The sequence below is a fragment of the Dendropsophus ebraccatus genome, chromosome 9, assembly GCF_027789765.1.
Source record: "Dendropsophus ebraccatus isolate aDenEbr1 chromosome 9, aDenEbr1.pat, whole genome shotgun sequence".
NCBI classification, from domain to species: Eukaryota; Metazoa; Chordata; class Amphibia; order Anura; family Hylidae; genus Dendropsophus; species Dendropsophus ebraccatus.
Window position 1 is genome coordinate 50,978,954 of NC_091462.1, and position 13,433 is coordinate 50,992,386.

Here is a 13,433-nt window from a genome sequence, read left to right on the forward strand (position 1 = left end):
CTATTTTCTTTAAAAGGTAATTTAAGGGGAAAAAATCAACATGGTATTTTTGAAGGAAATTCAATACATAAGCATTTTCTACCTAAGGTGTTTCAGTCTGCGCAATTTTCTGGAAAGTGGAAAAAATAACACTCAGTCTTATTTAAAATGGGTTAATCATTGCAACGTGTCTGTAATCCTTGTGCATGTATAGAGGCCAGATCACTATGGTTATGTGTAATTAAATGTATTTAACTCCTCTGCAAGAATAAAAAATGCAAGGGTTGGCTACTATTTTTTGTGTGGATGATTATTTTAGCTTGAAATGGGTTAAAATATTATATTTCTGAAAATGATTTATGGTAACTTTTCAGAGGTAACTTTTTACTGAGAGGTTTTCTATTGTTTATCACAGCATAGAAGACATATTTTTCTAGAAATTGTTAATTTTGTGAAAATATGTGACCTTAAAAGACAAAAAAATGTATTGTAGAAACGATATATATTTGGGGGTAAAAAAGAGGATTACAACTTTTGTTAGAAAGCTAATAAAAATGAGCAAATCTGTGCAGCCTTCTATAAAATGAAAATGAATGTCTGTCTCTCTCTTCTCTATAGACTCTAGAACATCTGAACTGTCCACACTGTGCATGACGGTGACATAATTAGAGCCGCGTGTCTCCCCAGCAATGCACAGGTGAGGGAATAAGCCTCAGCCAGAGATAGAGACATGAATGTGCAGATCCAAAGCATCACAATCACAGATATGATAGCCAAATAATTTAGAAAAAAATACATAGGGTTTCCCCCCATTTTCATAACCAGCCAGGTTTTAAAACCAAACAGCAGCAGACTAGTAGTACTAGGCGGGAAGTGCCATTTTTCTTGGCCTTCCCCAGCCTAATAATACCAGCCTGCTACCGTCCAGTCCAGGGCCACCAATGTTGACACCCCGGGACTACTAGTACCCGACTCTTCCCAGTACCCCTGGTGCGGTGGGTACTGGGGTAATAATGGGGGGGGGGGGGTTAGTGTTAGCCATTTTATAATGGCAAACACTAGGCCCCAACTTATTAATGAATGCCCTCTATCAGATAGCTTCCACTACTAAGTCTGTAATAAAAAATAAAAAATAAAATACAACACAGTAGAGGAATGTTTTTTATTCAAAAAATAACACCCCCCACACTCCTCGTTTACCATTTTATAAAAAACAAAACAAAAAAAAAACAGTGCTGGTCATTGAAGTAGTCCACCAAATCTGAAAAACAAAATAAAAGACACAAAAAAGAGGTAGGAGCAGAACACTCATCATTTTGACAGGTGTTCTGCTTCTTACCTTATGCAGCATCTTTCCAGATAGCTGCTTACAGTCTTGCACCCAAGCGGTTAAGCAAGAATTCATCCCTATTTAACCCCCTGGGGGCCAGATTGATCTTACACTGCACCCATAACAGCAATGAAGGATGCTGGGAAGGATACAGGGCACTATGCAGGCACAGGGGAGAGAAAGCAGCTCCCCTGTGCCTGCATCTTCAGCTCACAGCCTGAACCATGGAGGAAGTGATTAATTGCCTTAACCCTTAATCTCTGGGATGGCCTGTGAGCTGAAAGAGAAAGTATAAGTGCTATCGATTCTGGTGGTGCTGTTCTTTTGCAGATCCAGGGCTCCATTCCTGAGTCATTGATCTTTTTTCTGCATACACCAATAAGCAGGTCTGTTGTACTGGGGACAGGCTCAGCAATTAGAGGAGCTATTGGAGCACTGAGCCCGCCCCCAGTATAACAGACATCTTTATTAGTATATGCAGTAAAAAGATGCTAACTCAAGAATGGAGCCTCGAACGTGTAAAAGAATGACAACACTGGAATCAGCACTTATACTTTCAGGTAACAGGCCGGCCGAGAGAGGAATGGCACTTAAGGCCACTGCAATACTGTAAAATACAAAATTAGCCCCCCTGATTCTCTTAAGGCTATGTTCACACTGCGTATGAATCCGTCCGTAGTGCGTTCCGTGAATAAGCAGCTAGAGACTTACGTAGTTTGCGTACAATGGAAAGTATACGATGTACGGCTGCACCGTTCACACTACGTACGAACTTACGCCCGGATCGTACGCGGCGCCATAAAAAATGAACCAGACCATTGTTTGAGAACGAAAATGCCGTAACTTATGCCCGTATCGTAACATGCAGTCCCGTACGTAGTGGTGATTTCTTCATTTTTGCAGCTTTTTGGGCCGATCCAAAAGGTTCTGTGGGGTGTCCGGGGCTAGCCGAAGCTTTCCAAGGAAAGGACCGCTGTCAGATCGCTACGTAGGGCGCTCGGGAAGCGTAAGTAGACTACGGGCGTAAGTTCGCGGTCCGTATGTAGCCGGCCGCAAGTAACGTAAATCTCCGGCCGGAGTTTACCGCGTATGCGGCCGGACATATACGCAGTGTGAATATAGCCTAAAGCTGCAAGTGGCATATATATATATATATATATATATATATACATACAGGTGAGCTGGAGGTCTATACTCTCTCACACATCAACTATTTGCAAACATAATTATCAAAAGCGGTTCAGGGAAGAAAAAGAGCGCTGCACCTCACACCTATGGCTGATACTAGTGCCCCTAGGCTAAATAAAAAACACATCAGAATTTTGTGTATGAATTGATCAAGCCATACTGCCCCATGTACCATCGTGCAGGTATCTGATACACATGGGTCCCTACACTAAGTCCACACCGTGCCAGTCAGTGGCTACCAACCCCGCAGGTGTGCACAGTCAGGGATCGGGGGCCATGGGACGGCCCTGCGACCCCCATGCCACAGGACCAGACCCAAAAACACCACACCAGAACCCGGCCAGCACCGCCGGCGGAGAAGGTCGCCCCCAAACAGCACAAGTCTGGATGAGGTATTGCGCTCACCATAGCTGCTGCAGACAGAATGGGAAAAGACAGGAGGGATTAAAACCATGTGCACTCAGGTGTCTCCTGCTAATTGCGGTCATGTAGGTCTCACCAGGAGGAGTGCAAAACACAGAGAAAAGAGAGAAACAAAATGCGGTTCAGGGAAGAAAAAGAGCGCTGCACCTCACATTTATGGATGATACTAGTGCCCCTAGGCTAAATAAAAAACACATCAGAATTTTGTGTATGAATTGATCAAGCCATACTGCCCCATGTACCATCGTGCAGGTATCTGATACACATGGGTCCCTACACTAAGTCCACACCGTGCCAGTCAGTGGCTACCAACCCCGCAGGCGTGCACAGTCAGGGAACGGGGGCCATGGGACGGCCCTGCGACCCCCATGCCACAGGACCAGACCCAAAAACACCACACCAGAACGCCTTCGGGGTTGGTAGCCACTGACCGGCACGGTGTGGACTTAGTGTAGGGACCCATGTGTATCAGATACCTGCACGATGGTACATGGGGAAGTGTGGCTTGATCAATTCATACACAAAATTCTGATGTGTTTTTTATTTAGCCTAGGGGCACTAGTATCAGCCATAGGTGTGAGGTGCAGTGCTCTTTTTCTCCCCTCAACCGTATTTTGTTTCTCTCTTTTCTCAGTGTTTTTGCACTCCTCCTGGCAACCCACATGACCGCAATTAGCAGGAGACACCTGAGTGCACATGGTTTTAATCCCTCCTGTCTTTTCCCATTCTGTCTGCAGCAGCTATGGTGAGCGCAATACCTCATCCAGACTTGTGCTGTTTGGGGGCGGCCTTCTCAAAATTCAAAAAATTCTGATGTGTTTTTTATTTAGCCTAGGGGCACTAGTATCAGCCATAGGTGTGAGGTGCTGCGCTCTTTTTCTCCCCTGAACCATAATTATCAAAAGAAAGCTGTCCAAAATACATAATCTACAAAATGACATTGTGTGAACATAGCCTATAATTATATATTGTTTTACATTATATTTTGCACTTGTTACAATATATATTCATCAGAAAAACATTGAAATCACATGCCTAATATCGTGTTTGTCCCCCTTGTACCATCAAAAGAGCTCTACTATAAAAAGCATGGACAATACAAGACCTTTAAAGGTGTCCTGTGCCATCTGGTACCAAGATGTTAACAGAAGTTCCATCACACAGATACACAATCAGATTTACATCTGGGAAATCTGGAAGTTGGGTCGTCACTTTTAACTCTTTGGGGGTGGGGCAGATTTATCAATAAAATAAAGCCCTAATTTATCAATTTAATAAAGCCCCACCCCCATGCACCCCATCAGATTTACTAAGAGATGCATGCCATCCCAGCCAACCATATAATGTAAATGTGTTCATAACATGCCACCTTCTTCATTTCATCCATGGTCCAGTCCCTCTTCTTGCATGGTAGGAGGTCATGACTACTCAGCCCAGTATGCAGAAGGTTTTGGTATACTGGATGTTCTGACTCCTTTATGTCATGGCCAGTCTGTTCTGCAGCAGCTCTTCTGTAGGACTGGATAAGACAAGGAAGCCTTTGATATGCACAAACATCAATGAGCCTATGGCTCAGTAGTCTTTTTAGCACACTTTGACCTATTTTTCCTTCTTCCCCTGCTGTATATTGACTGGCTGCTTACTTGCTGTCCAATATATCTCACCCCTTTATGGGTGTCATGGACATCAGCTAATTAATATATGTATTGCAGTAGAATATGAATATTGTATGTTGTCATTATGATATAGCAGGCCAGGCAGGTTCCTATGATTTTTCTCTTACTTTCTTATTGCTGTTTGACCTTCAGACAATTAGCAATTGTAAGGCTTGTGACTCGGTACTGGATGTTATCCTGTCTTTGATGGCTTACCTAGTCATTAGGTCAAATCACATGCAACAAATCAAGGTGTGTAAACACAAGTCTTTTCTGTTTATTACCACTGACGCCAGAAAATAACCCTCACACCATTAGTCAGGAGCCCAGCTCTGAAGCCGCCCTGACTGCCACAGTCCTGTACTCATCCTCCTCTACTTGGCTAACCTAACCATCTGTCTGTAAGTCATAGATACAAATAACATTTAATAATCCTCCTTTGATTTGCATTCATTGACCTTTGGGTTGGATGTTAACAGTAATATAACAATGAAAATAGATGCAGAGTGGCTTCTGACACATTTATTTTCAAGTATGCTGTAGGTATATGTTTGCCTTCATGAGATGTTTCTGGGCTCCATACAGTAAAATAGTCCACAAGGTTCCCTTTCTTGTCCTCCAGCTACATGTTTTACGATAATTGGATTAGACATCGACTTCAGTGATTGAAGGGCCTTTTACATGGGCTGATTATTGGCCAGGAGCGTTGCTGGGAACAGAGACAGAGATCAGATAAAAGAGACAGTGATCAGCCGAGGATCCTCAGCTAATCGCATCTATTGAGCCTGCTTTTATTGCTGTGTAAACAGCAAACAGATGTGCTCTCAGTTTATGTAGACAAACAAATGATACAAGGATTGTTCGATTGGCCCGGCCGCTCAATTAATTGTCCTAATTGGTGTTAGTTTGTGTACTTGCATGGGCCGTGTAAAAGGACCATAAGACATGCGCACCTAATACGGCCTTAATACAGTTCACCCATATGGTCATTAAAAAGTGAGCACTTTAAATACACAACTAAAACACAGCTCATCTATGCAAAAAAAAAAAAAAAAAACTTGGTAAGATTGTATTTGCTCTACCCTTACATCTGGTGGGGTATACATACAGCTTGTGTTGATGACAACACAGTATTGTTTATTATAATGTATCACATGTAGTTCAGGCACCTCCCGTGGTGTATACTAATGGCCAAAGTCTTGTTGAACTCATACTGAAAGGGGCTATCCAGGATTAGACAAACATAGCTACTTTATGCAAAAACAGCGCCACTCATGACCTCAGGTTATGTGTGATTTTACATTTCAGCTCAGTTTGCTTCAATGGTACTGAGCTGTAAAACCACAGCCAAACTGATGTGCTGTTTCTGGGAGAAAGCAAAGCAAAGTGTTTCTATAACCTCTTTAATGCTGTGTTAGTTATTAACACCAGGAATTGCAATGCTAAATATTATCTGAATGAAATGAAAGGAACTATTCCCTGGGGCCCTGCACTGACTTGTCATTTGCGGCACTGTCCATATATATGAGTGTATTTAGTGCCTTTGGTAAGTGCACTATAGTCACATGAAAGGCACTAACACCTGCTTAAGACTTAGAGGAGATCTACAGTAGGCCTGGTGCTTGCGCAGTAACTGGACAGGACGGCTGTTATGGTTATGAGTTACTGCATTAGCCTGAGATTTGTATTTGACAGCTGTGTACATCACAGCCACTAGAAGTCGCTATAGGAGAGGATGGAAGGGGATCAGACAGGCATAGCAGGGCACCAAGAGTGACAGCACGCCCTCAGTGCACCTAACAAGTTATCTGCATATTATTTAAAAGTGTCTATAGCAGACAACAAAGCAACAGATCAAGTCAAAAATGTACTATTCCTTACTCAGCAAAGTGCCCAACTGATCCATCCTAGTGATTTGTGCTGCTAGAATCCCTTTGGAAGGTTAGCTACCACTTGTTTTCTGTTTTGGGATTTTGTGTTTTAGTATCTGTTCACACACTTGACTTCAACTGTTTGCCTAGTTTAGTCCACCAGTTATAACTGCTGATATGGACTTATGCACAGTCATTGTCTATTATGTCCGAGATTATAATGATACAAATATGTGTATTTTTTTAAGTGGGTTTATATACATGAGAGTTATTTATGGTATAGCATATTATGTTTTTGGAGGGTAAGGGTTAATCCTTGCTTGATCCTCCCTATGATGATGTAAGCAGTGGTGGTTCCACCCTTAAATTTTTATTTTATTAAATTTTTTTCTCTATATATATGTGCCTTTGTATTATTATGGTATTAGACACTTGATAAAGAGACCCGACTGGTCTCGAAACGCGTTGTGTCGCTGGCATAATTCTTTTAATAAATTTTATGATATTTTATATCACTATTACCTCTTGGACCTGCGCCTGTTTTACCCGCCTTGAAGTGGAGGAAGATACTGATTGTTTTCTGTTTGGCACTACTCAACTGTGCTTGGAGGGTGGTACAAGCAGTGTACAGTCTTTAGGCCTTTTGTAGATACCTTCTCCACCAACTTTGAGGAACGGAAACAGAAAGAAATGGGCACATCGCTTAGTTAGGTTCTTCTGCCAACTTGTCAACACATGGGCACCTACTCTCAAAACATCTGACATGTCACTATAATAAATTGAGGCTCTTAATGTGAAAGTTACTAATCTGTGTAATTCTGACAGTCTGTGTACATCATTATTTGGATGCAATAGAGAGAAAAAGTATAGACCCAGACCTATATATTAAGGTTATTCAGTTTACCAGGATGAGGTTTATAGAAATCTCTGGTCTCAGCCCATTCTATATTTAACAATAAACTTTATTCTGTAGCATAGCAAGGCAATCACATAAACTGGTCACACCTGTCTTGTATCATAAATGATATGAGCCATAGAAATGTTATAATGAATTCAACAATGGATAAACCATGACCACAGTAAAGCATTTACATAAAACAAGTTATTGTATGTGCATTTACCATTTACAGATTGCATTTTTAGTATCATTAAGTGAAAGGTAAGTTCGGTCACCATCACCTCTCCCTCATCTCTGTACCACTCCTTCAGAGGGCACACTCGGGGTATGTGTTAGGAGGTCTATGTGGTAGTGATATCACAATACCAGAATTTTGAGTTCGATACCAATACCAACTTTTTTTTTCAATGCTCAATACCAATTCCATACTTAATAAATGATATACATAAAAAACAACAAAACACAAGAATAGAAATGCCCCCCCCCCTTCCTCGGTCGGGTCCTTACAAACCAATCTATGTTCCTTTTATTTTATTACTTTAAAAATACAGTTTACATTATTTAAAATAAATATGCTTAAAAATTGCCCTACCCTAACACTTTTATCTTTCAGCCTGTATGGCTGTGAAGGGTCATTTTTTTTTGCGCTGTGATCTATAGTTTTTATTTAGTACCATGTTTTTATGTGGTACTGAATTTGGTGGTTTCTGCGCTGCACTGTTTACCATGCGTGATCAGGAAGGTGACAATTTTATAGTATGGACAATAACACTTCAGCTGTCAGGGATGATTGGGGGTTGTAGTCATGTAACACTTCAGCTATCAGGGGGATGAGGTGGATTGTAGTCATGTAACACACACTTCAGCTATCAGGGGGATGATGGGGGTTGTAGTCATGTAACACACCAGCTATCAGGGAGATGAGGTGGATTGTAGTCATTTAACACACACTTCAGCTATCAGGGGGTTGGTGGGGGTTGTAGTCATGTAACACACCAGCTATTAGGGGGATGAGGTGGATTGTAGTCATGTAATACACACTTCAGCTATCAGGGGGATGATGGGAGTTGTAGTCATGTAACACCAGCTATCAGAGGGATGATGGAGGTTGTAGTCATGTCTGACGGCCCTGACCTGGCGCCCCCACCTCACAGTCCTGCCGCCCCCACCTTACCTTCCTGTTGCCCCACCTCACAGTTAGAGATGAGCGAACCGGTTCAGCCGGTATGGGATCCGGTTCGGATTTTTCCAAAAATCAGTCCGATCGGATTGGGATTTTTAGAAATCCGGTCCGATTTTTTTTTTTTTTTTCTTGCTTTCTAAAATGGCAGCTGCCATTCTAGAAAACAGGAAGTGTTCCCGACGGAAAAAGCGCTTTCCCATGATGCCCGGAACACATCCAATCAGCAGGGATCTTGCACTAGCCCACCCCCTGTGTGACGTCGGTATTGCTTTAATAGGAGCGGTCACATGACCGCACCATGCAGTCTGCACAGAGAGAGGAAGGAGGTTGTTACTGGCTGCAGTGCACACAGCTCGTGATTATCAAAACGCTGCTGGTGCTGCTGCTGTTGTGTACTACAGACTACTGAGAAGATATTGTAGGAAAGGAAAGGAAAGATTAGGAAAGCGGAGAGGAGAAACATCTAGTGATTGAGAGAGAAAGATAGAGAAGGCGAAAGATAGATTAGGCATAGGACAGCAAAGGGTGCACGGAACAAAAACGTGCTGTACAGATATACAAGTCCTATACTTCTGATAGTGTGTATATCACATCCATCTTATCCTGAGAGACAAAAATACTTGGTGCAGGTGTATAGCATAAAAGTCTTTAACCCCTTGCCTCTTTAGCCTGTTTTGGCCTTAATGCCCGGGGCCTATTTTTAAAATCTGACCTGTGTCTCTTTATGTAGTTATAACTCTGCGGTGCTTTTAACTATTGCGGTTATCCGCAGTGCGTCAACTGACTCAGCCACAGGCCGCAGACATGACAGAAGCCTTGTGTATTTTTGGGGTCTTATTTTATTTCAGGTTTTTTATACCCATTATATCATGTCACAGAGGCCTTGCGGTGCCTAAATATTTGTGGAAGATGAGTTAAAGTTTCCATCGGTACCTTTCTGGGGGACATGTGACACCCTGATCATTTTTTATTTCATTTTTTATGAGGTAGTATGAATACAAAACACAATTTAGCAGCTGTTTTTCATCAATTTTTTGCAGCCCGTTTACTATACGTCATATTGTTATTCGTCAGGTCAGTACGATTACAGTGATATCCATGTTATATAGCTTTTGTTATAGTTTATGGCATTTATACTATATATACTGTTTGTGTCTTTCATATTGTAAGAGCAGCAATATTTAAATTTTTTCGCCAATGGAGTTATGTGAGGACTTTTTTTTTTGCGGCATAAGCTGACGTTTTTAGTGGTACACCTTTTGGATACATGCGACGTTTCGATAGCTTTTTTCTATATTTTTTTGAGGGCGGGATTAACAAAAAAATTTCATTTTGGTTAGTTTTTTATTTATTTTTATATGGCATTAATTGGGCAGTATAATTAATGTAACGGGTTAATAGACGGGTTCATTACGGACGTTGCGATACCAAATATGTGTACTTTATCTATAGGGGATCATTTATAAAGGGGGATAGGGAATGTGCATATTTATTTATTTATATTTTTTTATTTTAATTATTTATTTATGTATTTATTTATTTTATTATTTAATTTAATTGTTTTAGTAATTAATTTATTAATTTATGTATTTATGTGTGTGTTTTTTTTTACTTTACAGGTGTATATACAGTATAATGCATTACAGCACATGATGAGTGCTGTAATGCACTACACTGTATATTGAATGAATGAGCAGTCAGTGTTACACACTAACTGCTCATTCAAACGATCAGTGCTGACTGACTGCTTCAGTGCAGGGGCCTGATCGTTGCATAGCATAGTAACCCAGACGCCCTGGGAAGCTTCTGGGTTACCATGGTAACCCCCCGAAGCCGTGATGAGGAGGGAGATCGGGGTGGGGAAGCGATCGGGGGGGGGGGGACAGACCAGGGGGAGGATCAGCAGTAGTGGCAGGAGGAGGCAACATGCTGCTGCCTCCTCTCGCCGCCCGATCTCCCCATAAGCAAAAAATCTCCCCATAGATGCTGCGGTCGCATTGACAGCGGCATTTATGGGGTTAACTGTCCGGTGGGGAGCACGGAACCCCTCCGGGCAGTGGCAGCAGGAGGATGCTGTGTGACACAGCCTCCTCCTGCTGCCCGATCTCACTTAGGGACAGAGGGAGGAGGCAAGGAAACCATGACGTTTGGGAAACGTCATGTTGCAGGAACTACCTGCTTTACATGATGTTTCCCAAACGTCATTTTGCGGCAAGGGGTTAAAAAAGTGCTATACATATAGACAATTTCTATACTTGGACCCTTCTGATCCTGACCCGTCTTATCCTGACAGACAAAAATACCTGGTGCAGGTGTATAGCATTAAAGTCTTTTTCCTGCATACACCCTGTAATGGTGAATTTCCTGCATAGACCCTGTAATGGTGAGCTTCCTGCATAGACCCTGTAATGGTGAATATTGAAGTCTAAAAAAAACCAAACTGACTTTGAGATATCGAAAAGATAATTGTCATGGCCGCGGCGGCGTCCCGTGCTCCGGGCCGCCGCCGCGACCGCCCTCTATCCCACGCAGCTGCCGGGGTCCCTGTGCAGGGACCCGGCGCTGCGGTCTGTTCGGCCCCGGGGGGCGCCTCACCTCGTCCCGCTCCGGTCTCCGTCTGTGCCGGCCGGCGCGCGCGTCCCCGCCTCCTAGGGCGCGCGCGCCGGCTGTCTCAGATTTAAAGGGCCAGTCCGTCCCTAATTGGTAGTTGCACCCAATCACTCCCTATAAATCCCAGCATGCCCTGTCCCTCGTGTTGGAGCCTCTATATGCTTCCCATAGCGTTTGGCCCAGCTCCCTGTTGTTCCTGACCTTAGTCCTTGTCCCTTGTTCCTGTCCTCAGTCCTAGTCCCTAGTCCTTGCCCGCTGCCTTCCCATTGTTCCTGAGTCCTGTCCGCCACCTGCAAGCACATATACTATCCTTCGCCTGCACTATCTCCTGCCTACTGCTCCTGTCACGCCTTGCCTGCCGTCACTAGCAACCAAGCCAGGGGTAGCGACCTGGGGGTCGCCTGCCGCAGCAAGTCCGTCCCGCCTTGCGGCGGGCTCTGGTGAAAACCAGCGGCCCCTTAGACTCCGCTCCCTGGTGAGGTCTGTGTTATCGCTGGTGACGGTCCAGTGGATCCACTACTCCAGGCGTTACAGTAGGCTCCAACCATGGATCCCGGCGAGGTGCCTGATATCCGCGAAGTAGCCCGAGTGGTCGCCCTACAGGCTCAACAGATCCAGCAACAGTCACAGCTGATCCAACAACTGACTGCAGCCGTACATCAGCATACCACAGCTCAGCAGTCATCACCTCCTGCAGCCTCTTCAAAACTACGACTGGCTCTCCCAAGTAAATATGGAGGTGACCCCAAGTTGTGCAGAGGATTCTTGACCCAATGCACTATGTATATCGAACTTCTAAGCAGTCAGTTTGCCACCGAGCGCTCTAAAGTGGCTTTCATTATCAGCCTATTGGAGGGTAGAGCTCTGGCCTGGGCCACACCACTATGGGACCGTAATGATACCAGAGTCTACACCAGGTTTTCCGAGAGAGAGGAGGAGGTCCGGCAAGAACGGTGTCTGAGTCTGCCCCGTCGCCATCTTCGGCTGGCACCGGTGTTCCAGAATCCCGTTGCTCCCATGTCCCAGTCATCTCCAGAGGTTCCTATGCAGGTGGAACGTGCTCGCCTGACAACTGATGAGAGGACTCGTCGACTGGACCTGAATCTCTGCCTCTATTGCGGTGGCGCTGATCACTATCGGCAGAGATGTCCCCAACGTCCTCAGCGTCCGGGAAACGCTCGCACCTAGGTCCGGTGGGAGAGGCCTCCCTAGGTGTGAATGCCACCTCTCCAAGGTTGACTATGCCAGTCTCCATCCAGACACCCTATGGGCAAGTTCGTCAGACCACTGCCCTCATCGACTCTGGCGCTGCTGGCAGTTTCATTTCTGCTTCCTTGGTCCAAAGATGGCGGCTACCTGTGATCCAGCTAGCCCAATCCCGGTCTATCTCTTCGGTCACGGGCGAGATTCTTAACGAAGCGGTACACTGCCAGACTGTACCCCTAATCCTCCAGGTGGGCGCTTTACATCAGGAGAGGATCTCCTTCTACGTCTTGCGCCATTCCTCTTCTAACATCCTGCTGGGTCTTCCTTGGCTGCAATTACATACCCCTAAGCTTAACTGGAGAACTGGAGAGGTTCTCAGTTGGGTCCAGGACTGTCCAAATAGGTGCCTGAGGTCTCCTCAACCCAAATGCTCTACGAGGTCACCTGCTTACGCCAAGCCTCTGTCTGGACTACCGGAGGATTACCAAGACTTCGTTGATGTCTTCTCGGCTAAGGAGGCGGACTCCCTACCACCTCATCGGCCCTATGATTGCCCTATAGACCTTCTTCCAGGAACTTCTCCTCCACGGGGTCGAGTATACCCCCTTCTGTGCCCGAGACTGAAGCCATGTCCTCCTACATCCGGGAGAACTTACAGAAGGGCTTCATTCCTAAATCCACGTCTCCCGCTGGCGCTGGATTTTTCTTTGTGCAGAAGAAGGACGGTTCCCTCCGCCCATGCATAGACTACCGGGGCTTAAATAAGGTGACTGTCAAGAACCGCTATCCTCTTCCGCTAATCCCCGAACTATTCGACCGCCTTCCTGGAGCTAGGATCTTCTCCAAGCTGGATCTCAGGGGAGCGTATAACTTGATCCGTATTCGTGAAGGAGACGAATGGAAGACCGCTTTCAACACCAGGGATGGGCACTACGAATATCTGGTCATGCCATTCGGCCTATGCAATGCCCCAGCGGTCTTCCAGGAATTCGTGAACGATATCTTCCGAGACCTCCTCTATGTCTGCGTCATTGTCTATCTTGACGACATTTTGGTCTTCTCCCCTGACCAGCGGACTTATGTGGCACAA